Raw genomic sequence first — 23566 nt, 5'->3', positions numbered from 1 at the left:
AACTCTGGGACACCGTGTATAAAAACTACTCTTGTACATTTGGCTATAAAGATTAGAAGAAAAAAACTGCGATTTATAAGCTTCTAAAATAGCCACAAAAATATCATATTTGCGACCGGTTCAAAAATATTTGTTGTGATGGGCAACTTTCTCAATAAATCTTTTGAAAGCCATTTCAAACGATTTCTAATAATCCAACAGGTGTGTGAGCTTTGACATCAAAAGCTCAATTAAGAAAATCGTACGAATATACCTTTACAATAAATTTAAAAAAAATTGAGAATCTACTTGCGAAATTGTGGATGCACCTAAGAATTTTAGATAAATATTACGGTCTGACAAAATTTTAAAAATACTTTTTTACGCAATTTTAAAATGAAAACAGTGATTTTACGTACTCACAAGCGAACGAAAAGTTACTCTTTTTCGGACGCTTACCGTGGCGCCATCTGTTGCTCTGTTTAGTAAGTTAGCAACGAAACCGACAAAAGCGATAATTCTCCTGCCATCATAAATTATGTAAATAAGTAAATAGTAAATTTCTAGTTTTGCTGGCAAGCTCATAACAAATACTATAAAAAAATTGTTAATAATTAATTTATCTATTTGAAAAAAGTAGATACAAAATAAATTTTGTAATTTTTCCAATGATGTCTTTTGCTTTGTAGTTCGTGCAGTCGCCTAAAAAATTTAACATCTACCTCTGCCAAAAAATACCTTTTGAGGAAAAAAATGCACTTTTTGGCCTTGATACACAAATAAATATTATACTTTATGTTGATTGAAATCCAACGCCAAAATAACCTTTTTGCTTTTAAATCAACAATGAAAATGGAATAATTTATATAATTGCTAAAAATTGTTAAAATGAGTCGAAAATTTTCTCTCTAAATGTTTTTCTTATTTTCGTATAAATGGTGAATGCGCAGAATATTTTTTTTATTTGTTTTCTCACGGACTAATGAAAATAAAAACTTTCTCTTGTGTAAATTGTCATAACAAAATTGTTGTGGCCTATTTACTGTTTATTCAATATCACCATTTTTTGTTAATTATCATTTAGCACAATGGTGCAGTAAATTACATGACAAAATACTTACTTTGTGTTTCAATAACGCTAGAAATTAAGAGATCTCAATGGATGCTACAGTGGTAGCCTTGGGTAATATTTTCCACCTGTTCCTCGAATTTTCCAGGAAACACCTTTGAAAGTTTTCTCCTTTCAGACTCTGCAAGACGCGATAACACCTCCGCTCGCGACACAGGTGCGGCTTCGGATGAGTTCTAGACCCGTTCCGCCCAATGCCCGATACATTAACGCAAATAAAATATAATATTAAGACCCATTTATATAAATGTTTCTACTACATTTAACAAATATCCCTTGACGAATCTTGGTGAAGTGTATTGTAATGAGATGCGGTGTCGAACCCAGATGATTTGACTATTCAATGAAAATTGAACAGCTCGTGAGTTTTTAAGATTTGTTGGTGGACATAATTGGTGTTTGGTACAACAACGATAATCTGCGAGTCTATGAGAGCGGACTGTGGCTTAATCGGCAATTCCCCTGTTTCGCCGTTCTTTCTTTGGTTCTTTGGCGATCATCGATAAACCCGTGTAGTTCCAAAGTTAGGACTTAATTTTACTCAGACACGACAATTCCGACATAAATTCCTCAAGTTACTACATCAGAACTTGTAGACGGTCGTTCGTGTCGATTCGTTAACATTTTGAAAATTCCTCCAGCGACGGAGCCGTCTCTTTCGCCTTTCCTTTCGGATTTTTCCCGATAAATCCGCGTTGTTTCGGAGGTATAAAAGTTTAATTTCTCTCCGGCACGACTATTACCCGGACATAAATTGCTTAAGTCGGACTTAGTATGAAACTTTGGAAATTCATTTCAGTTAGTATCATTTGGCACGGTAAAATATCGTGATAAATATCTATTAGAATTATGTATCAGATCGCTCTGTTCCCACATTTTCTTATTAGGCGGCGACCCTGCCGTTTTACTCTCATGCATTTTTCATATTTCTTCGAGGAAATATCGCGGCATAAAGTTATCCGTCGCGTCGGCGGAGACGTAAGAATTTTTTGCCGCCCCCTTTGAACTGCAGATTGGTTTTCTTTGGACGGGAGCGGGCCCCGTTTGCCCGACTCGATCCGTATTGTGTCGGCTGTCAGTTTTAAGCCGGCTCCGGTTATTTCGCTCGGTTTCCCATTAAAAGACAAGGAGGGCGAGCGCGACGTGCCCGGATCGGCTTTATTATATCGGGGGATAAAACCGCCTAAATAACGGCCCTCGCGGTGCAAATGCAGCGGATTTGGGCGGCGGTCTTACGGCCCTAACACCTCTGATCATGCAAACGCGTCCGGCCGGGGATTACCCTCCGCCTTGTATTAAAAGTCAGATGGACTCCCGAACACGAACTAAATAACTCGCAAAGCCCACGGGATAAGGCGAAAGCCCAACCCTTCCGACGCTTTCTTTCGCCCTTTGTGCTCCTCCCGATTCGATTTCCGCACCAACACGACTAATTAGCCCGGACGCGCCCGGACTCCAAGACACGACTTCCGCCACCACTCCCGGAGCGTCTTGAATTTTTAATCGACCAGCCAGGCGACGAGCTTTCGCTTTTCCACCAGAAAAAACACACTTTTGAGGGATTTCATTTGTGACAGGAATTCCGAGTTAGGTATTTCATTTATCACGCCCAAGGCCAGCAGGGTGGAGGCCTCACAATGCGATGTCTTTAATGTAATACCGGGGTAGGGGTCGTAAATCCACTGTGAAGACCTCCGGCGATATATCGGGAATGTTTTTCGGTGAGCCGCCATATCTATCACGAAATATCGGACGTTCGTCATTCTGAATATCAAAACAATCACAAATCAGGGGATGGGACAACCCTCGGAGGGACAAATTTTACGACCGAACAGGACACAGCGATACAACAAAAAGCCAAAGATTATCACCCAATCGCTGTCCAAGAAATACTCCCTTTCCTCCCGACAGCTTTGCAAAATTCCCCACATTCATTTTCATTCAAATATTCTAATTATTAAGTCGTCAAGGTAGAGGTATTGGATTTTCTCATGGGCTATGAGTCATATATGCGCAAACCGCGAATATCTGTATCAAGTAGGTTAGTTTCTTCTCTCTCTCGAGAAAGCAGTCGAAGTTTTCAGTTTTCATTTATAGATTTTTCCGCCTTCGCGCCGATATTTCCAAGGTCACAGCCCCTGAGGTAATCCAACCCCTCTACTATGTAATAATTTTTTTTAAATAAATTTTAGACTTCAGAAATACAGCGAGAATAGATCACGATGTCTCGGGCCACCCATCCAAATACTGACCGCACCGAAATTGCTTAACCCTTTTGATCGAATAAAAATTAATTAAAATTTTTAATTTTTTATACAGAAAGATTGCCCGTTTTTGCTTTGGTTGATGATTTAGCTGTCGGCGTTTCGCTCCCCATTTGCAAAGGAGCCTTCCGCGATAAAGAGCCTTAATTTAAAGAGCCACCCTCTTACCGGATTACTTTCCGGGCGGCGACATAAATCTGAAAAATCGACATATCACCCGAAATGACACGTCCGCGAAACTTGGTCCTGGCCGAAAGTTTAAACAGAAACCCGCTTTGGCGGGCGATTTCTGCAAGCATCGCACATCTGGGAGCCATTCCGGGCCCGCCAAAAACTTTATAATCTCGTGGATGGTTTATGGTTTTTCGTGGGCCGTCATCGAAGTGCGCGAAATTTATACCGAATTCAATTTGTTTAGGGGGGCTAAACACGCAATGGAATATTCAGGGCACGCGGCGCAACCCTATCTAATTATTCAAGTATCGTACTTGGGCAGGCAGTGTATTCGATGACATCACCGGAGAAATCCGGATCCAATTCCGGAGGCGAAATGAAAAACCAAACAATGTCCCCGTTTGCATTCGGCGTGTATCGCGACGCGAGAAGGGTTCTTGTGCTTTTTTGACACCGACTCGACAAAGCGAATTATTTAAGAGATCAGCGGGGGTAATGACGCATCGGGTGGGGTCAAAGGGCGAGGACACGTGACCGAGGTGAGCCAAGACATGTCGAGCTTTTGGACGCAGTCCATCCGACGTGACGTCCTTTAATTGAGAAGCTCACAATGCCGACACGAAATTGTTTTTATGGGGACCTCGGTGCAGTTGTAATTAATTAAATTCGGGACCGGGAAAATTTAATACGCCGCCGACGTACTTTTTTAATAATAAACTTATAAAAGACGAGTTAGCGGCGTATCAAAGCGAAAAAATTCAAAAGTAGCTTGTTTCGTTGCGCCGAATTAATTTCCAGGTTCAATCATCTGCACTTTAATATCTCTCCGACATTCCGGCTTTCTTTGTCTCTCGATGTGTGTTTTTCAGATTCGTTACGTCCAATTCCTGCATCAGGAGAATTTAATTCGTGCGCCGCCACATTTTTTCGATTTTTTTTTTTAATTCAAGTGGATGCGCTACACTGCGTCCAATTGAACTGCACGCTGTACAACTTTTTTAATTCTCCGCTACTTCACTTGCAAATTAACCGGTTATTGTTTTCTAGGCGCATTCGGCTATGAAATCAACAAACGAGAAAAAATTTACTCGCTACGTTTGCAGCGATTCTCCTCCGACGCTTTCATTATTTTTTACACAACTCTCTGCCGCTGACACATCAAAAACAAAACAAAAAGTTAATCATTACTTATTTGCCGGAAAATCTGCAGGATTCGCACGCGGAAAACTACTCAAATAAATCAATTAGAGTTATCTACACAAAGTTCTAAAAGGTGAACCAGGCATACAAAATCATTTGCATGAGCGGTTCTGGGATTTTATAATTTCACTTGCGTCAACTCTTTTGTCAAGAAATGTCACCGAAAAACAATTATAAATTTAAATCTATAGTCGGCGCGGCGAACTACTGGAGCAGTCACGAGGTGTTCACGTGACATTTCGTAGCGCCTCGCCAAATTTGAGTTTTGTGCGGGAAATTTAAATCTTACTACGACAATTTCTAAAATGCCTCAGATTTAACTGATCCAAGAAAAATATTTTTTCCTATGCTGTCCTCGATAGTTCCAATATAGTGAATGTCGAGAAGAGAACACAAGAGAAGGATCAATGGAAATCAATTTTATAAATATGAGACAGAATTCAAGAGATCTTTTTAAAAATTCGTTAGATTTTCGAATGAAAGAACAAACAAGCTTCGAAATTTATTCTAATTTGACTTAAGTTTTTTTTTTTTATTGCCATTCCCGTTTTTAGACATACGGCGTTTTACGGTACCTTTCGGTCGGCCGCTTTTTCCATTACAATTTCCTTTTTGCCTTTCTCAGGTGATGCGACGGGGCTCCGGGGCACTTTCCCCGGCCACCCACGCCCATTCCACCTCACATTCACAGACATACACAACAACATTTATACACCCATGGGCGCCTTTTCCCGACGGGACTCGAACCCGTGCTGACCTCGCGGTGGTGGCCGAAAGAGTGTTGATCTTCCTTCCACCACCCTACCGTCAGCCCCGAGGAGACATACACACACATCCATGGCCCGGCGGAAGTTCTTTCCTTTGAAAAAATCCTCCCCCTTCGGTGGGATTCGAACCCACTAGCATCGGGACCGCGACCTCAGAGTACTTTCTCCGACAGCCATGCGGCCACCGAGCCACCTCTAATTTGACTTAAGTTAGCTCCTTTGATATTTCACGCGCGTAGAATTCTCTGGGATCCGCACCTGTGTCGCGTACGGAGATGATGATGCTTAGAGAAACATTAGAGGAAGAGGGCTGCATCCAACAAAAGAAGCTCTTGTTAATTTATTAATGTTACAAATTTGTTTGAGTATTTCATTATTTGTCGATTAATAATTGTTCGATTTGTTTAGATAATGATTATCAATAAAGCAGTATCACTTGATTTGTGAAAGCTCTTGGTTGCAACCGTTCAAAAATAACCGTACATAAACCTGAACTCCTCTACTGTGAGAATCTTTTATTCACGACACCACAAGAGCTTGTAGTTGTTCGTTTTTCTGAATTATTATCATCATGCCGTTCAAGCTTACGATACATTTCCAGAACAAAAAATAGCAAGAAAATACCTCTCCGTGCGCAAATAATAATGATTGTTTCTTTTTGTCTGGTGCAAAACAAAACATCTTGGGATATGTAGGAGTAAGCCACGATATTTTAAAATTTTCTTTAATTATTATCCTCGGCGAGGAAACTGCACCTGTCGCTTGTGCAACGTCGAATGATTGTTCTTTGTTCCGGTGGATTTTTCTTTTGCTAGGACCATCCAGATCCGGTAAATAAATTCATGAAGGTCATCCGGTGAGAGATGTTTAATGTATGTCCCGATAAAACGGCCCCGAGGCGAAATCCGTCAGTGGGGCCGTCGTAAAGCAATAACAATTTTACAAAGCACAGTCGGGACATAAATTTCGTGGGGAATAATTTTTAATGATCCGGCCCGGCAGTGTGACAATTCTTCGTCAACGAAGACACCCGCACAATAAAATTACTTTTACGGTCTTTTCATGAATCCGTCTGTCATTTTATGACGTAATACATTAAAAATGTCAACCCTTTGGCGGCAGCGAAAGGGCGCGTTTTGAATGTCAAAAGGGGAGAAGCAAAGATACCAACAGTGATCCACCCGGAGGAAAAACGTCATTAAAATTGCATTAGTCCCACTCGTCAGATTCCAGTCGTTAGTGATAAATGACCGAAATTTGATTGGTTGCCGGGACGAAAAGAAGAATTTATTAAATGCTCGCCTGTTTCTCTTTCGGTTTTATAATTGGGAAATTTGATTAGGGCCGCGAAGGACGGCCGGTTTTAATAAATCGGCGGTTTTTAAGCGAATTTCCGCTAAAAATTTCGAAAGGAGTTTATTATTAAAACGCGAACTAGCGAAATTGATTTAGCCAGACTGGCTAATGAAATTATAATGATGGATCGGCACTCCCCTTTTATCAATATTGATCAGACGAGAAAGAAACTTCGAGGAGGTCGATTATGTGCTCCCCAATTACCGGGATGTGTACACGCGGACGTGCAGCCGCCCATGTAAATAAATTGGGAATTACGGATCTGATTGGGGGATCGATTCCTACCCCCGGGGGGTGCCACCTCCAAACCCGGATTTCCTACAGTAAATTATTTGCGACATTTGGCGCAACTCTCCAGAATGTTCTTTGCTCTTTGACAGTCGACCACAAATAAACTACCCTTCTTGCAACAACTCCAAAATGTCACAAAATTTACTTGTCTGGTTTAATAGAGACAGTTGAAAGGTTACCAAAAGCACTAGAATATCTTTTAAATAATATATTTTGTTTTCTTTAATTAAACGTGATTTAGAGAAACTGGAAATGTTCTAATAGTACATTATTATACAAGTTTAATAAGAGGTATATTGTCGCACGCGCGGGTTTAAAGCACGACGAGCGTACCGAGGAGTGCTTTAAAGTGCGACAAAATTGCTTGATACTGACAATATGACTAAAACAAAGTTTCCAAAAACCAAAAATTACAAAAAATGTATTAACAGAACACTTACCAAGACCCAAGAAAACCCCAAAATTATTTCTTAATGAAAAACGATAATTTTAGTTGAAGCATTTTAAGAGAGTGAATGGATATTCAGTACTTTTTCTCTCTTTGAATTATTATAGGCAATCGATTTTACGATTTGTATTAAATATTTTCTCTGAAAACTCTTTCACGAGGAGCAATATTACATGACTTGAAGCTTGATCAGTTGAACGATATTAACTTCTGAGAAAAAACGACTAAATATTTTTTATCAAACATAATGTTCAAGCACTTTTTCCGTGAACTCTCCGCAATAACGACTTTCCAGTTACAAATCCACCTGAAAAAATTTTAATAAAAGCTTCATCTCTCTCTGGCAGAAAATTTGCATGGAGAAATTTGTTGAACAATTTGCTGTAAGTAGTGGAGCGCTTTAAAAGTCGAAATTGCTTGTCAGTGAACACGTAGCTTAAAATACGTGGAGTTGGGGAAAAAGTCCCGCAAAAAATGTTGAGTGTATTATAATACCCTTCCGGTGGAGAACGTGGTTGGACTGCTCTGTCATTAGCTTATTAATAAATGAAGCTCCGAAGTTCGATAAGTGTCTGCGAGTTCTTTTGTGCGTAGCAAAGTTTCGTATTTAACCCGAATTGTCCTCATTACCGGCGAGTACATCCGAACCTTGCCCCGAGCACTCCGCCCCCGAAATAACCTAAACGCAATCCATTAAAAAGCGCCATTCATTCGTCGCTGCTCTAAAAGCTCGTCGATTTCCATGAATTCGAGTAATTGTTATGGGAACGGAGAAGAAGAGAGTATCCGTGATGAATGGGCGTCCGTAAAGTTTCTACATATCGGGGTCAGATAAAGAAGCGGCATGAATGTTAAAAAACCGCCCCCGCCCCCCGGAAGCGGCGCTCCGAAAGTCTGATTGATGGGCTGCACGGATGCGAGGGGGTTTTAATTAATAATTCATAAAACGGAGGTGGGACAATACGAAAATAAAAATAAACGCGCCGCCGACGTCCAATTCTGATCAGGCTTTATGGCCGACCGGTGAGCTGTAGGTTTTTTACTCCGAGTCCACAATAGGCCGACATGTCGTGAACATTTTATTGCTGCGGTAGGCATTTATTGCACTCGTTTAAATGTATTTAAGTCGCCCGTCCATTTTTCGATTTTTCAATTTGACGAACGGGTTTACGAGCTCGCAGCGGCTTTCACATTAAAAATACGGCCGGGACAGAGCAGCTGCTGGGGGCGGCGGCTCACGCCAACCGAAAAAAATACACAAATCTAAGATTTGCAGATACGAGACATTTCATCGTTCTCCCACTCCCACTCCTACACTCTTCCCACTGTGACAAATATTAAATTAAAAAACTTGAAAAAACACTCCCCTGACCTTAAATATCCAACAGTTTTGTCGGTACCTGATTTTTTTTTTATAAATTATTTTGAATAAAAAGGATTGGAAATAATGCGTTTGGTTTCATTCTATTCAGGAAATAATCAGCCGTATACCCCTCGTGCAAAATTTTAATATCGGAAATTTTTTTGCTAATGAACTCAAACATCCATAAATTATTCGGTCAGAAGACCAATTATTATCAAATAAAAGCTCTCGACTTCGTCTCGTGCTCTTATTTGCTAATAATTGGTCTTCTGACCTCATTTATGGATGTTTTCGTTCATTAGCAAAAAATATCCGCTAAAAAATTTTGCACTTGGGATATAATATGTGATAAAAGAAAAAAATTATTTGGGAAAATCATACATGTGAAATTTGCTTACTCAGTATTTATTTAGGGTAAAATCATGCGGTTTTCCGCATTGGATACATCATAATTAAATCCACAAGACGCAGGTTTCATCTATCATCTATGACCTAGTGCAAACCACAAGAAAGATATCGTTAGCTCTTCTTGATGAGTATCCACGCGACTCATCTAGTTTGGCAAATTATTAAAATGAAATTTACTTGACTGTGATTAAAAATGAGATCATGCGGTTTCCTGAGTGCAATTCGTCATAATTAACTCTATAAAACTCATGCTTCATATTTAATGAAACTCAAATCATAAGACAGATATTGGTAATTTTATTTAAAAAATATCCCGGCGCCTCCACCATTTTTACGTCATTAAAATAAAAAAAATTCCATGATCTTTGAGTTTCAGTAGTCTTTGCTCACTGAAAATAGTGAGCCAAAATGGCAATTGAAACACTAGTGAGGAAAAAATATTTTCTCACTAGTGAGCAAAGTGAATGTTTTGGCGCCAAATATGTTGTACTGAAAGTTTGTTTTTAAAATACTTTCTGAATATTATTAACTAAAGCTTGTCTTATTTTTGACTTATTTAAGTTTTTTATCTGTTATTTAGATTTCAATTGAGGAAAAAACTGCTTGTTTTGAAAAATATTAATTTAACCTCGAGCCGGCTCTGATTATTTGACGCCTAAACCGGAAGAGAGGTCCGCCACCCCCGGCTTTGAATATTCGGTAAAAAGCCAGTGAAGCGGTGTGGGCAAGCTGTTTGCCCTGGAAGAATCCGGGCTCTATTCATAACAGCGATCAATCGAAGCTTGTGCAAAAAATCTCGACTTGTTGATTATTTTGGCGATTTTAATCGGCGATCTCTCCAGGTTCGTTAACTTCCGGAACAGATTGTTAAATGCTGCAACATACAGAAAAAGAAGTAAATTGCTCACTCGAGAGAGGGGTTGTTAGTAAACTTCGACGTATTGATTCCTCGCGGAAATTTGCTTCAGGAAAAACTCGCAGAGATTGCCATTTTTCCGTCGATCGATTCATCTCCTCGGACAAGATCTGCGATATTAATTCTTTGTTCTCCTAGACCCTTAATTTCAATACGGAATTTAATTTCGTCGTGTTGAGAGCCTAAATGAGGAATAATTGATCACGGTTCAAAAATAACCAAGCTGACGAGTGGAACCCTTTAATCCAATTTGCTTGCGACGTCTTGGCAGGCAATCTCTGCCCATCGGCAACTATACAGAGTGTTGGTTGCGGAAATTAAATCTTCCCCAGATTTATTTACAAATAAACAAATTAATTCCGTTGTGTGCAATAATTAGAATTCTAATTTGTTGTCGGTAGGGTCTGTTGTAAACATTGGCAAATTAAATTCGGAAATTTATTTAATATAGCCGGGATGCAGACCTTTGTTTGTCGAAACAAAGCACAGTTCTGTTTGTGGAGTAGTTTTTCCCGCAGTGCACCGAGTAGGAAGCTCGCACTTGCCCCCTCTCCCGGTCGCACAGTTGGTTGCCTAACCGGCGGCAAGACCCTGATAACTCACCGGGTGTGAAATTTTAACAGTTTAATGATTATCCAATGAGACGACTCCCTCGGCCTGCATTACTCTGGGTCCCCGTCCGCCGGAGAGCCAATCAAGACATGAATTTTGCACCCGCATCCGAATGCATATAAATCCGCATTTGTGTAAGCGTCGCTTTACCATTTCGGTGCAACCAAAGGCAAACGTTATTAGCGGATGCAAAGTGCAGAGAGATACGGTTCGCCTTCCAGAGTAACGATCATCCAACATGACTTATATTAGTAGCGAGGCACAAACCTCCGCCGGCATATTATTACGTTTGCGAGGCCGCATTGCCTCGACGGTTTATTACCGACGATATTTCCACAATGTCGCTGTGATAATTCAGGTCACTCGAGACGCTGCCAACGAAAAAATTATCGCCAGGATCGACCAGATAAAGAGTCGTGTATCGGTGTTTCCCCGGGGGCGGCCGTAATTACGGAAGTCGGAAAGGCGTTCGAGAAGAGTGATTAGTTTTATTCCTGCAGTCTCTGGGCGATTGTTGAGAACCAAGACGCGAGCCGGATCGCTAAGATGCGACAAGATGTGGGTTTTTGCCAGGATCGGAAGGACTACAAGGACGAAAGAAACGAACATTTTTGAACGAAAAAGATTTTCCTTTTATATAAGATTTCTTCAACTACTAAGCGACTGAACATTGAACACGGGAGTGTGTCTCGCGCGGTGATTGGATCGTTGAACCTAGGGGCGGTCCTACGGTTGGTACCAAAGATTGACCAATCGCAGCGGACCTCGCTTAGAAACACATACAAAGGCATGTAAAAATTACGTTTTCAAGACTTGGGTGATTGCTCTAATGGGATTTTATTCTTCACCGTCTAAAATATCTGCATTTTAAATTTCACAAAAATCCGCTGGAAAATAACTGAGTTATTAGGCTCGAAAGTCTTAGCTGAGACACCTTGTATATTAATAGGGTCACGGAGCTTTTACATTCAATTGGCGATAATTAAGACTAGAATCTGCAGGTTTCAGGTTTGAGCTAGCTGAAACAAAAGGGGAGATATCGTTGTTAGATTGATTAAATAAAAACCCGAGTTTTGGTAGGCCATATCAGTGGAATTTGCTTATTCACTGTAAGAAACAGCACCTTGCGGTTTCTTGTATTCGATTCACCCTAATTAAATTTCCAAAATTCAGCCCTGAGATTGAATTTAACTCGACCTGTAAGAGAGATCCTTATTTATATTTTTAAAAATATCCCGGCGCCTGCACCATTTTTACGATATAAATTTTCTCAACTGGTGTAGGAGACAGAGTCATGCGCTATTTTGCATTTGATTCGTCATAACTACATTTATAAAGCACAAGTGTCATATTTGATCTAGGTCCAACTACAAGGCAGCTGTCGCAGGTTCTTTTAAAAAAGAATTCTTCCAACTCAACTATTTTCGCAAGATATTTAAATAACATTTTCATAACTGATGTTAGAAGTGGGGTCATGTGGTTTTCCAGATTCGATTCATCATAATTAAATCTATAAAATGCCAGTTTTAGATTGAATGTGGCTTACATAGCAAGGGAGAAAACGCTATTTTCCTTTTAAAAATATCCCGGCGCCTCCACCATTTTTGCAAGTCATATGAAAGCAAAATTTTCAACCGGTGTTGGTTGACAGAGTCATGAGGTGTTTGATTTTGATTCGTCGTTATCAAGTCTATAAAATGCAATTTTTAGATTTTATCTAGGTCAAGCCATAAGAGAAATATCGTTGGTTTTATTTAACAATATCCCGGCGCCTCCACCATTCTTGCAAGTCATATAAGTTCAATTTTCTCAATGGGTGTGTAAACCAGCGACAAGACTAACTCCAGTGCAAGTCTCTGATTGCAAAAAAAAAGGGATCAGGCTTAGAATAATTTGTGTCTGAAGTTGAAAGGAATAAATAGGATAATAGGAATAATATCTGCTATTAATTAGAATAAATCGCTCTACCAATAATAATAGCAAGGAAAAGTTTCTGTTGGGTTTTTGAAGGACTGTGTGAAAGGTGGCGAAGCAGGCCACAATGACCGTGTTTGTTTTCGTGAAATTCTTTCAAAGTTCCTGACAGATAATTTATGGAAATAACCGGCAACTCACGCACACAATAAAACGGAAAGAAATTACACGGCATGAAATATTTCAATTTTATAGCATTGTATACATCGCGCTTGTATAATAAAATACTTGGGCGCTGTAGCGAGATGAGAAATACAAATGGAAAAACGCAAGGGTCATCGAGTATAGTGTGCAGCCTCCGGGAAGGAGCCCCTATGTAAATTAAAACGTAATAATATGTAGGGCGGTCGGCATCAACACGCTCGACTGTTTGAAATTGAAATGCGCATTCATTCCTTCGGACATTAACATCCCCTCCGGAGTGTTTTTTTCGCCGGAATAAATTCCGATCGCCGACGTCGCGAACCCGAAGAGCCGAGCGACGTCGGGGCATGGCGCGATTATGTCATGTAACATCGAGGACGATCTTAGCATGTTTACATTAAGATTTAATGGATGTTAATATGGATAACAGGTATTAACATATAAAGTAGACCTTCGAAATTGGCTTGTTTAATTTGCAATTTGAGCCGGGGGACCCATCTGTACCTCGTTAAAAACTTAATTAAACATATTATGGACTAACAAGAAATTTCCTTCGCCGCCGCCGCCGCCGCTTAACAAGGGTCCCGAAAAAGTCGCCATCGGCCGCCCGGAAATTTATCGCTCCCATTTATATTTATTCCGTTTTTCGCGTGTCGATGATTTTTCATCCCGCCAAGCGTTCCGGACTTTTTAACGTCGTGTTTGTTTTAATGCCGGATTAATATTGCGTCATTGTGTTTAATCGGAAAGGAGCGCCTTTCGCATCCATCGATTCGCTCCCTATTTGCATAATTAACAAGCCGGATCTGTAAATAGCCTAGCTCTGATTCTAATTCATTATTTACCCAGCTATGATAATTATTATTAATTGTGCGCAATTGCTGACAATAACGATAATGCTATAATTATAATCTCTGCCCGTCCTGCGGGAATGAAAATGAGATCGGAACACAAATAAAAGCCCAAATCTGTAAACACCGACTCCATTCTCTAGTAATCCGCCTGAAATAACACTAGACACAAAAATAAACCCCCCAGATCATTCCTGATACAGAACCATGTAAACATCAGCTGGATTATTTTTTATTTTTACATCTGGTATTTCGACTACATGATAATGGCACAATCTACATCCACGATATTTTTAATAAAACAATTTCACTGCAAAATTGCTTCTCATATAAAAAAAAGTAGAACCATTAGCAGGTCCAGTCAGGAATTAATATTAATGTATTAATGTATTAATGAAAAATGTTTGCAAATAGTTATTTGTGTATCAAGGCCAAAAAGTACATCTTTTTCGTCCGAGTTTGGGATTTCTGGCCGAGGCGCGACCGAGGCTTGAAAACAGGCGAAAACAAATTTATTTTGTATTTACTTTTATCAAACAGATAAATTTATTATTTATTATATTATTATATATTTATTATATTTTTACAGTATTTGTTATCAGCTTGCCAACAAAACGAAAAATTTACTATTTGCAATACAATTATGTACTTATTTACATAATTTACAGCGACAAGACAATTATCGGTTTTATTGGTTTCGTTGCTAACTTACTAAGCAGACCAAGGTGGCGCCACGGTCAGCGTCCGAAAAAGTGCGTCCGAAAAAGAGTTGCTTTTCGTCCGCTTGTGAGTAAAATTACCGGTTTCATTAAAAGTGCCTTCAGGAACGAAAAAAAATCAGATCTCATCATCACATTTATTTTATCTGTTGTGATGAGTTCTGAAGTAATTTGTTTTCATCTATGCCGCAAATTTTTAATTTAAATTTTTCATCACTGCTGCAGTCCTTGTTCAAAAAATTCGCAATCTTTCTTTCTCCTGTATCACGTAAGATTATTTTCCTTTAAGATAATGCAACTACGGACTTGGAAAACACTGCGCTAAGTAGATAACAGGAAGAGCTTTTCTTGCTCTCTGAAGTTACCTTAAAGCTCGTGGTCTACTTCTTTCTTAGTTACTTATTCAATGACTTTGATGTCTCAATAAGGCTTACTCAAAACAATTTTGCATATAAAATGTTTAAATTGTCAAACGAATCGTATAATTTGTATCTTTGCAGCAACGTTATTTTTAATTTGTTTAAGTCCTTTACTAAGTAGTCAGTCAACAACGATTCCTTCAATAAATCTTATTTCCTCCTCAGATTTTGAAGTCTTTTTAAGAGAAATTGTCGTATTTTGTACATTTACATTTTCACGATTTAAAAAAAATCTGGTCCATTAAGCCGCCTAATTTATTTGTTACGTCAAAAGAAGTTTTCCGATTTTATTTTATATTCCCTGGAAATGCCATAAATGATAATTGTCGATATACAGGACGATCAATTTAGCTGTTTACGTAGTTCGGGCAACGGACGCTGCTAACGACGATCGCAGCGCTGCACGCAGCGCAATTGTGCACTAATCCGGTAATGAAATAAATCACCGTGTATATTTTTAGAGCAGGGTAAATTTGACAAACTACTGAAATTATCGGCGCAAATTGAATAATTACGTTTAAAAAACAAACAGTAATTTTATTGGAGGCAATAAATCAGTCAATCGGCGCGATAAATGTCGGCGGTGCAAAATAAAAATTCGATCGCTCCGGTGGCAAATCTCATCCGAAATACCTAAATAAAATTGCGTTTTAACGAATAACTCTGCACCCGCCGAGAATTGAAACTAAATAGAGATTTAAAAGAACTCGGCGAACCGCAACTATTGTTCTACTTCGCCGCCGCCAAAGTAATTTAAATAGGCGGGAATTATCGGCCGCCGCCTCCGAGACAAGCAAAAATCTGTTACAATAAAAATGTGTACTTTTCCAACTAGTTCGCGAAGAAAATTAAAAGTTGGTCCTTCGAGTGCTGTCACCGCGGCCCCGCGGATTTAGGTGATATTTCAAAGTTTGTTAACGGCTCTGGGAGTTCGCCTAATAAAAGTTGTTATCAGCGATGACAATAATGTGGAAATTCATGGTTAAGTAAATATTGTAATGAAGCCGTTGCGAGCGGGGGTGGGTGCATTATCGCCGCAAGTGCAGCCATCGGGAGCTGTAAACTCCTGTCGATTGACTCCTGCGGATGTGTCGTTCAATTTTCCACCTTTCGAAGAAATGAAAAAACATTCTCCTGATGTTTTAATCAGAACTGGACAGAGCAGTATTAATTGTGTGGTTATTTGGGAAGTAATTAGCAATCAGGAGCGATCGTGTCAATGTTGGTTAAATTTAAACGATAATCGCTCATTATGACAACAGTTTTCGTCAATTTATCGCACATTAACTACCCTCTGTGTAACCTACTCTGTGTTTTAAATATTTACATTTAATCGATCGGGTCTTTGCCTGAAAATTGTTCTGTGTAGGTGTTCCGTAATTATGGTCTCAGATTTCAGCAGAGCTTTGCTATAGAAAATTGGGGCGAAAAAATTTGAACAGAATATGCGAGATTGTTTTAAGAATTCATAAGAAATTCTATTTTAATTGAGTCGGTGGATGAGAAAGCACAAGTTGGGGTTCCCTCATTTTTTTCTGATAATGCCCTTCGAGCTAAATCTTCCTTTCAGGGCGAACCATTCAAAATAATTATTTTTTTAGGGAGTGAATTAGCAATTTTGGTTGCAAATGCCAGTTTCACCTTTCAGTGAATTATGTAAATTACGTTCAGATACTTCGATTATTTTGGAAAATATTCTAGCAGAATTTTGAGTTGGAACATTTTTAATTTCTAAATCATCTTCAAATAAGTCAGTCGAATAATTATTATACCAATAATGTTATTATTTAACAATAATTTCATTAGGTATTTATTATTCTAAGAGTAATACACCTAATAACAATTTTTTTAAACCTTTGGTAATTGTCATCAAAGATAATTTTGTTGAATATTTTCATTTCTCTTAGTTCTGTCACGGAAGAAAAATACCGTGAGATCAAAAATTAAAAAAAAATCGAGATGGCCATGATTAATACACTTCAGCGAAGGTCATTCGAAAACATGAAGCCAAGAGAGTAGCACTATGTTTGGAAGCTGAAGGCAGACATTTCGAACATTTATTCCAATTCCTAAATACGACTGGAGCTCCTCATGATTCTTTTACAACCGACAGGTCACACATAATGCATACCTTTATGAAAATCAAGATTTCAACGTTCACAATATCACTAACCTAACTAATCAAGACTGACATCTGATAATTGAAATTTTAACGAATTGCCAACTGAAATTTTTATTCACAGCCAACTCTATTTTTTTTCGATGTCACGGTAGAACTTTAAACTCAAAATTTTCCGGCAAAGAAACTATCTCATTAATTTCTGTAGTGGTCTATTTCGAAGAAAACTCCTTTTTAGTCTTAAACTCTTAAGAAGGTACTTCTTTAGAGAAAAAATAATTTCTAGTGATTAAATGATAAAATTTATACTAGAATTTCAATTTTTTTTCAATGACACCAAAAAATTTTTTGTTCATTATTAAAATTCAAATTAATTCAGAATTTGAGGAAGAAATTTTTTTATAACCCAACCATAACGACAATTTCGATTGAAATCATCCTGCGTGATACATTTTTTTTAAATTGCAAATTTTATTTTAGTTAAAAAAATTCAATTAGTAACCTTGTATTAAACCTTGAGGCTGTAATTTTGTAACATTCTGCGCGAATTTTAAAATTCTTTGTCATTACTAATAAATTGTTCACTCCTCTATTTAGTCCTCTTTGAAGATAAAGCTTTGAGACTGAACGCTCACCTGTAAAATACCTCCGTTATTATTATCGAGAGAGAAATTATTGTCATTTGGAGAATTTATATTAAATCTAAATCAAAAGGCAAACCGGTGTACGAGTCCATTGAAATGTTTTGAAAGGGATTTACGCAGATATTCCTACTATGACATAGTTTTCGTTGTGCTTGTTGTCACAAAGCCACATTCTGTCGATTTTTCTTTTGAAGTTTTTTAAGGAAAAATTTTGTTCAATGCCTTGTGTGGTTGTTTTTGGGTTTTGGAAGCCCCGTCCCAACGTGCCGTTCCGGGCGTCCCCTCCGGGGCACCCCAACCTCCGGAGGCGGATTTGCGTTTCCGCACGATCCCCGACGCTTCTAATCCGCTCTCATAAGTCGCGATAACTAAATAATTTATATAATAATCAATTTATCGAGTCATTTAACTCCCGCCATCCGCCGAACTAGGAACAAAATAATCCCAGACGCACGTAAGCTTAACCTTATTTAATGTTAGGGAGCAGAACAAGTTCGTAACAAGGTAACAGCACTAAAAGCAACAACCTAATCCGCATTTAATAAATTCGCCAGCGAGTATATTACGATGAAAGACATTTAATTAGAGAAACACTTGGAAGTTAGGGACGGATGTCGGAGTTCGAATCGACCGAAAATCATTAATAACCACCGGTTAGAGGTGCCAGAGACGAATTTTCCTATTAATTACGTGATTGTTTTTGACGTTTTGATGGCGAGATTACTTCAACACATGTAAACTAAATTAATCGCTGTATTGTTGTGACTTATTCAAATGATCTCGGTTCGGCCGACGCTCCGAAAATTTAATTTCGACACACACGCGCCGCCCCCGGTCGCGGCCGACGCGTGAAATCGACCGAAATTAAAATTGACAATCTCATCAGGCCGGCTCGTTCACTTGACCGAATTTTACACGGACAGCTTTGCATGCTGAAAAATTCGCACATCGGAACCCCAAAAGCGACACATTTTACACGAATTTTCGACTATTTGGAAATGCGGGGGCGGAACGCCTCGGCGGGGTGCTAATAGCCACGCTGTAAATTTAATCTGCTCGCACTAGCGGGGACGCATTAAGAGACTCATTTCTTACTAAAATAGATAAGTCCTCAGGCAAATCGCATTTGTTTTCGCAATGTTTGACTAATTCAGTGTGACAGGTTGATTGTCGGTAATAAAGTAAACTGTCTTCGGGGGGAAGGCTTCAAGGAAGTCACTATCAGTCTTGACATTTTTGAAGTGAAAACTTCTTCAGGCGCACCACGGGCAAGGATTTAGTTTCATGCGACACGCTAAAATCGTCACGCAACACGCAAAAATCGTCACACGACACGCTAAATTCGTCATGCTCAAATCGTCATAAGGCTCGGACCTTGAAGTGAAAACTTCCTTAGGCGCACCATACGGGCAGTGAATAGTTTTAAGCGACACGCAAAAATCGTCACGCGACACGCTAAAATCGTCACGCTCAAATCGTCGTAAGGCTCGGACCTTGAAGTGAAAACTTCCTTAGGCGCACCACACGGGCAGTGAATTAGTTTCAAGCGACACGCTAAAATCGTCACGCGACACGCTCAAATCTAAGATTCGTGTCAATTCAATAAAATAAATGGAAATATTACTAAGCAAATAAAGCTCCACTATAATTTCCAAAAATTTTATTATAAATTAATCAAAACTGGAATAGAGTTTGACGAACAAATTAATTTGTCGAACCAGTTTTTCATCAAAGTTTATTACAAAATGCGGTCGACCTTTACGCTAAAATTTCACACACATTTTTTAAACAATCTCTTTGACATTGTTAATTTGATATGCAAATTCTATTATATGCAGTATTATATGAAAAACCAATTTACAGCCAAGCTTCCGGATTAAGTGACGAGATCGCAATTATGAAATGCATTCCAATATGTTTATTTGTCATTCAATAAAATATAAAATTCTTGTTAAATTACATCATTTTTCCCAAACAAATATTTTCGGAATGGTGGATGCGCCGGGAAAATGATAAAATAAAATTTCTTGCTTGCTTTTCTCAATTATGTTAACATAAAAAGCTATGTTTTTGCCATTTTCTTTGGTAACATTTCTAAAATGAACTGCAAAAAATATATTTTTTTCCATGATCATTGAATTTCAGTGGTCTTTGCTCACTGAAAATAGTGAGCAAAGATGGCAATTGAATCACTAGTGAGGAAAAAATATTTTCTCACTAGTGAGCAAAATGAATGTTTTGCGAGTTTGTCGATAGAGGGGGCCAAATATGTTGTACTGAAAGTTTTTTAATTTGTTTTTCAAATACGTTCTGAATATTAAAATACTTTCTGAATATTAATAACTAAAGCTTGTCTTATTTTTGACTTATTTAAATTGTGAACTTGTTATTTAGGTTTCAATTGACGAAAAAAACGTGAAATTACTTGGGGTAAACTCCTGATCAGATTCAACACGCATGAGCAAATGTGCATTTAATCACTTGTACGGTTAGGGCCCTCGTCTACGGCTCGGACGCCCAACTACCGTCCTCGTGATTAAATGCACTAGTTTGCTCACTTGTATTGAAAATAGCTATTGTGTAAATAGGAGTTGGGAAAGTATTTCGCAGAAGAAAAACCATCAGCTCCTTCCCCGTCGGCCACTATTATGGTCTCCATGCAGCAAAGAGGGGTGGATGCGCCAGGCGAAATCCCTCGCCTTGTCCATTTGTTGCACTATCTGGCATTTGTAAACTAGAAATTTATTTGGCTAATCCCCAGATCGGACACGCGACTTATCGCATCCCCGTTAAGATAAGTGGGGAGCCTCCGTCGCGTGCCATAACAAAAACGCCCCCCCCTATATCGCAAGTCTCGATAACAATTCCCGCTTGTAACCTGTCCAAACCGGGATTATCGACGTGGGAGACGGCGTCGAACAAAAATAAAACGTTATTTTCGCAGGGCGTCGGAAAAATCGCCGTCAATCAGCCTAATCATGACTGTCGGGAAATGAAAGTAAACAGTCGAAACGTAGCGCAAACAATATTAAAACATCAAGTGGAGGAAGAATCGCCGGATCATGGCGCGCCTCCCCGGGAGATATTTACTGAATTAGTCATGTTTACTACTCCCGACTTCATAAATTATGCATATTGATGAGGTTCGGTTTCGGAGGAAGTCGTAACGACGACGAATGTTGCTTTTACGTGCCCTTTTTCCCAAACGCTCCGATTGTCCATAAAACGCCGCTCAAAATCGCCATCACTGACGTCCGCAACAATTTACGCCGAGACATTGTAAATCACAGGTGGGACGACGCCGCCCCCTTGATTGCGATCCACCAGTTATCAACAACCGTCCCGATTAAATTCCTAGACGTAATAAATCAGCGCGGCACAGCGACAAGTGTCTGACACTTTTGTCGCGGAGACAAGTGTCGTGCGTTAATTAGCGCAAAGGGGGACTGCGCAAAAAACATACATTATCGCCCGGAGACTCGAGAGAAATTCTTTTCCGGTGCACGATACGGATTGAATGGAATTTGGTATCGTCGGAAAGCTAATTTTCTTCTTCATCGAACATCTGACATTTTGTCGCCCTCGAATCGCTTCGAATAAAAGAAAATCGCTGACTGAAAAAATCATTAGAATCGCTAATAATTATTCGGGGATCGCTGACAATCACGGTGAAAGGATCACGGGCCCGTCAATATTTGCCGACGTTAAGTGTCAAAAAATTGACGAAATAGAAGGATAATCACTCGAAGCTTCGACTCCCCTTTTCTCCAATCTTTTTTAAATAAATCTATATCTGAAGAGTTCGAGGAGTTCAAGGATTACGTCCTGAAGACCATGGTGGCACAGTTTCCTGTTGTAGTTTTGCTTTATCAAGACAGTTCCAAGCAACAAATAGAAACTAAGCAGTTAATATGGTAGATAATTGCCAAGCCTCCATACTCCCCAGAGCTGACCCCATCAGATCTTCAAAAAACAATTTTAGGTTCTGATGGACGCGAAATTGAGATTTAAAAAATTAATAGATTACGGTAAAGTTTTTGTTTGTTAGGCGGAAGCTTCTGATTTGGTCAAAGCTCCGGGGACCTTGAGCTTTGGGAGCGGTCATGGGGCTCTAATTCGGAGCCTTTAAAATCACTCCGGAACAATCGATTCGTCGGCTGTCACAGATGACAGATGGGCCGACTTCGACCGTCAAGAATCCCGCGCCGCCCCCACAAAAAACAGTAAACAAAACAGCAATCCTGCCGTCCGAATGACCATAAATAAAAGTGAAAAGTCGGTCGACGTTCGTTTTTATTATTAAGAATGCTTAAATAATAAAAACTGAACGTCGACGAACTCCCGGATTTTATTTATGGTTATTTGTCCCCGCTTTGGCGATCATATTTTATTTATCCCCCTCCGGGGAGCGCAACGTAATTCATCAAATAATCTGCCGGTTAAAACGAGAGAGAGTAGTAAATAATTGAGGGGAATTTATGTTTTTGGGCCCGCTCCGGAGAATTCCGGTTTTTTCCGTACGTCAGCTTTAACGAGCTTTCAGGTGGGCAATTAAGCCGGCCGGACGCCCCGTCGCGTCCTTCTCACAATTAAAACCGCGACGGAATTATCAATTTCGACACGAGATTTGGTCGGCGTACACCTTGTAAAGCTCGCGAGCTTTCGTGTACGTACTAAATTCGTGTCCGGATGAAAGAGAGCTTTGCTCCCGGTGGCACCGCCAATTTTACACGTTCCCAATAAGGGACAGGCACGTAGTGCACTCACACCATCGGAGCTTTGACCGCTCGGATGTGAACGAGCTTTGATCACGTGGACAGGTAAGAAAGCGATCCGGTTTATTGTCAGTTTACGGTTGTGTTATTAATAAAATTTATTATTTTTCTATTGGCGCTGTTTTATTGCTGCTCGTAACGGGTTTATCGCTCTCCTCTAATCGCCCATTCGTCAGTCGATCACATTAAAGCGATCGAACGATACTGCTCGATACGAGCGACTCAGATTAATCGACCTAATGGCCCCAACACAAAAAATATTTCGCTCAAGCTTGGGACACTTAACATATATAAAAGCTGTAAACAAAGCTCTGCACTCTCTAAGGATTGTCATTAAAAAATTATTGCAAAGCTCCTCAAAGTGTATTTCATTTCCACTGTTACAAAGAAACTCACCGTAGGAGAAAATTAAAAAAAAATATTTCGGATGAGAGTGGTATTTTTTGGGGATGGTGCTTACCTCGTCTATTTCCAAGAGAATCACTTCACTAGTCCGCACTGTTTTGATCACTGTAAACCCCACGACACCCCTTGAATCATCGCCCCTTATTCATCCATCACTGGGTGGTTGTCACTGCACTAGTGGGCGCGCTCTTGTCACTGTTAAAGTTCTTGTAACTCCGCTTTGTAAAATTTCTACATAACCTCAAACCTGCACGCTTGCCGGCCCGACGGCGAAGTCCGCACCGTTTCCATCCCCGGAGTCGCAGTGATCCGTTTCCGGTGCGGGAAAAAATCGGAGCGTGTTCCGGACGAGACGCGTATTTGGCGGCGGAATCGCGGACTCCAACGCGCGTGTAACCGACGACTGCCCCGGATCGACGCCCGACGCCGGAGGGACACTAGTTACTTCGGTGTGCTGCCGCGAGAGGCGCTACGTTGAAAGCAAAAATCGTTACTGTTCGCGCAGGACTCTTAAGATTTGGGCATGGGTGTTGCAAATTTGTTTCTTGGGGGTAGTGGCTCCTCTATTATTATGTCTTGGGTCTTGGATGCAGTCCAACGGTTATCGAC

The 23566-nt window shown here is 39.7% G+C and overlaps 1 protein-coding gene across 1 annotated transcript in view; it reads right to left on the bottom strand.

The window, feature by feature from the left end:
• LOC138130609 (neuroligin-4, Y-linked-like) overlaps positions 1–23362 on the bottom strand; it is a 214603-nt gene extending 191241 nt beyond the window's left edge. Inside the window, exon 1 of the mRNA XM_069047181.1 lies at positions 23013–23362. The gene's annotated coding sequence lies outside the window, so the exon portion shown is untranslated. The remainder of the gene's footprint in view (positions 1–23012) is intronic.
• Positions 23363–23566: the final 204 nt, after the last annotated feature.

Source organism: Tenebrio molitor, chromosome 5 (genome assembly GCF_963966145.1).
Source record: "Tenebrio molitor chromosome 5, icTenMoli1.1, whole genome shotgun sequence".
NCBI lineage: Eukaryota > Metazoa > Arthropoda > Insecta > Coleoptera > Tenebrionidae > Tenebrio > Tenebrio molitor.
This window is presented reverse-complemented; position numbering and strand designations above follow the sequence as displayed.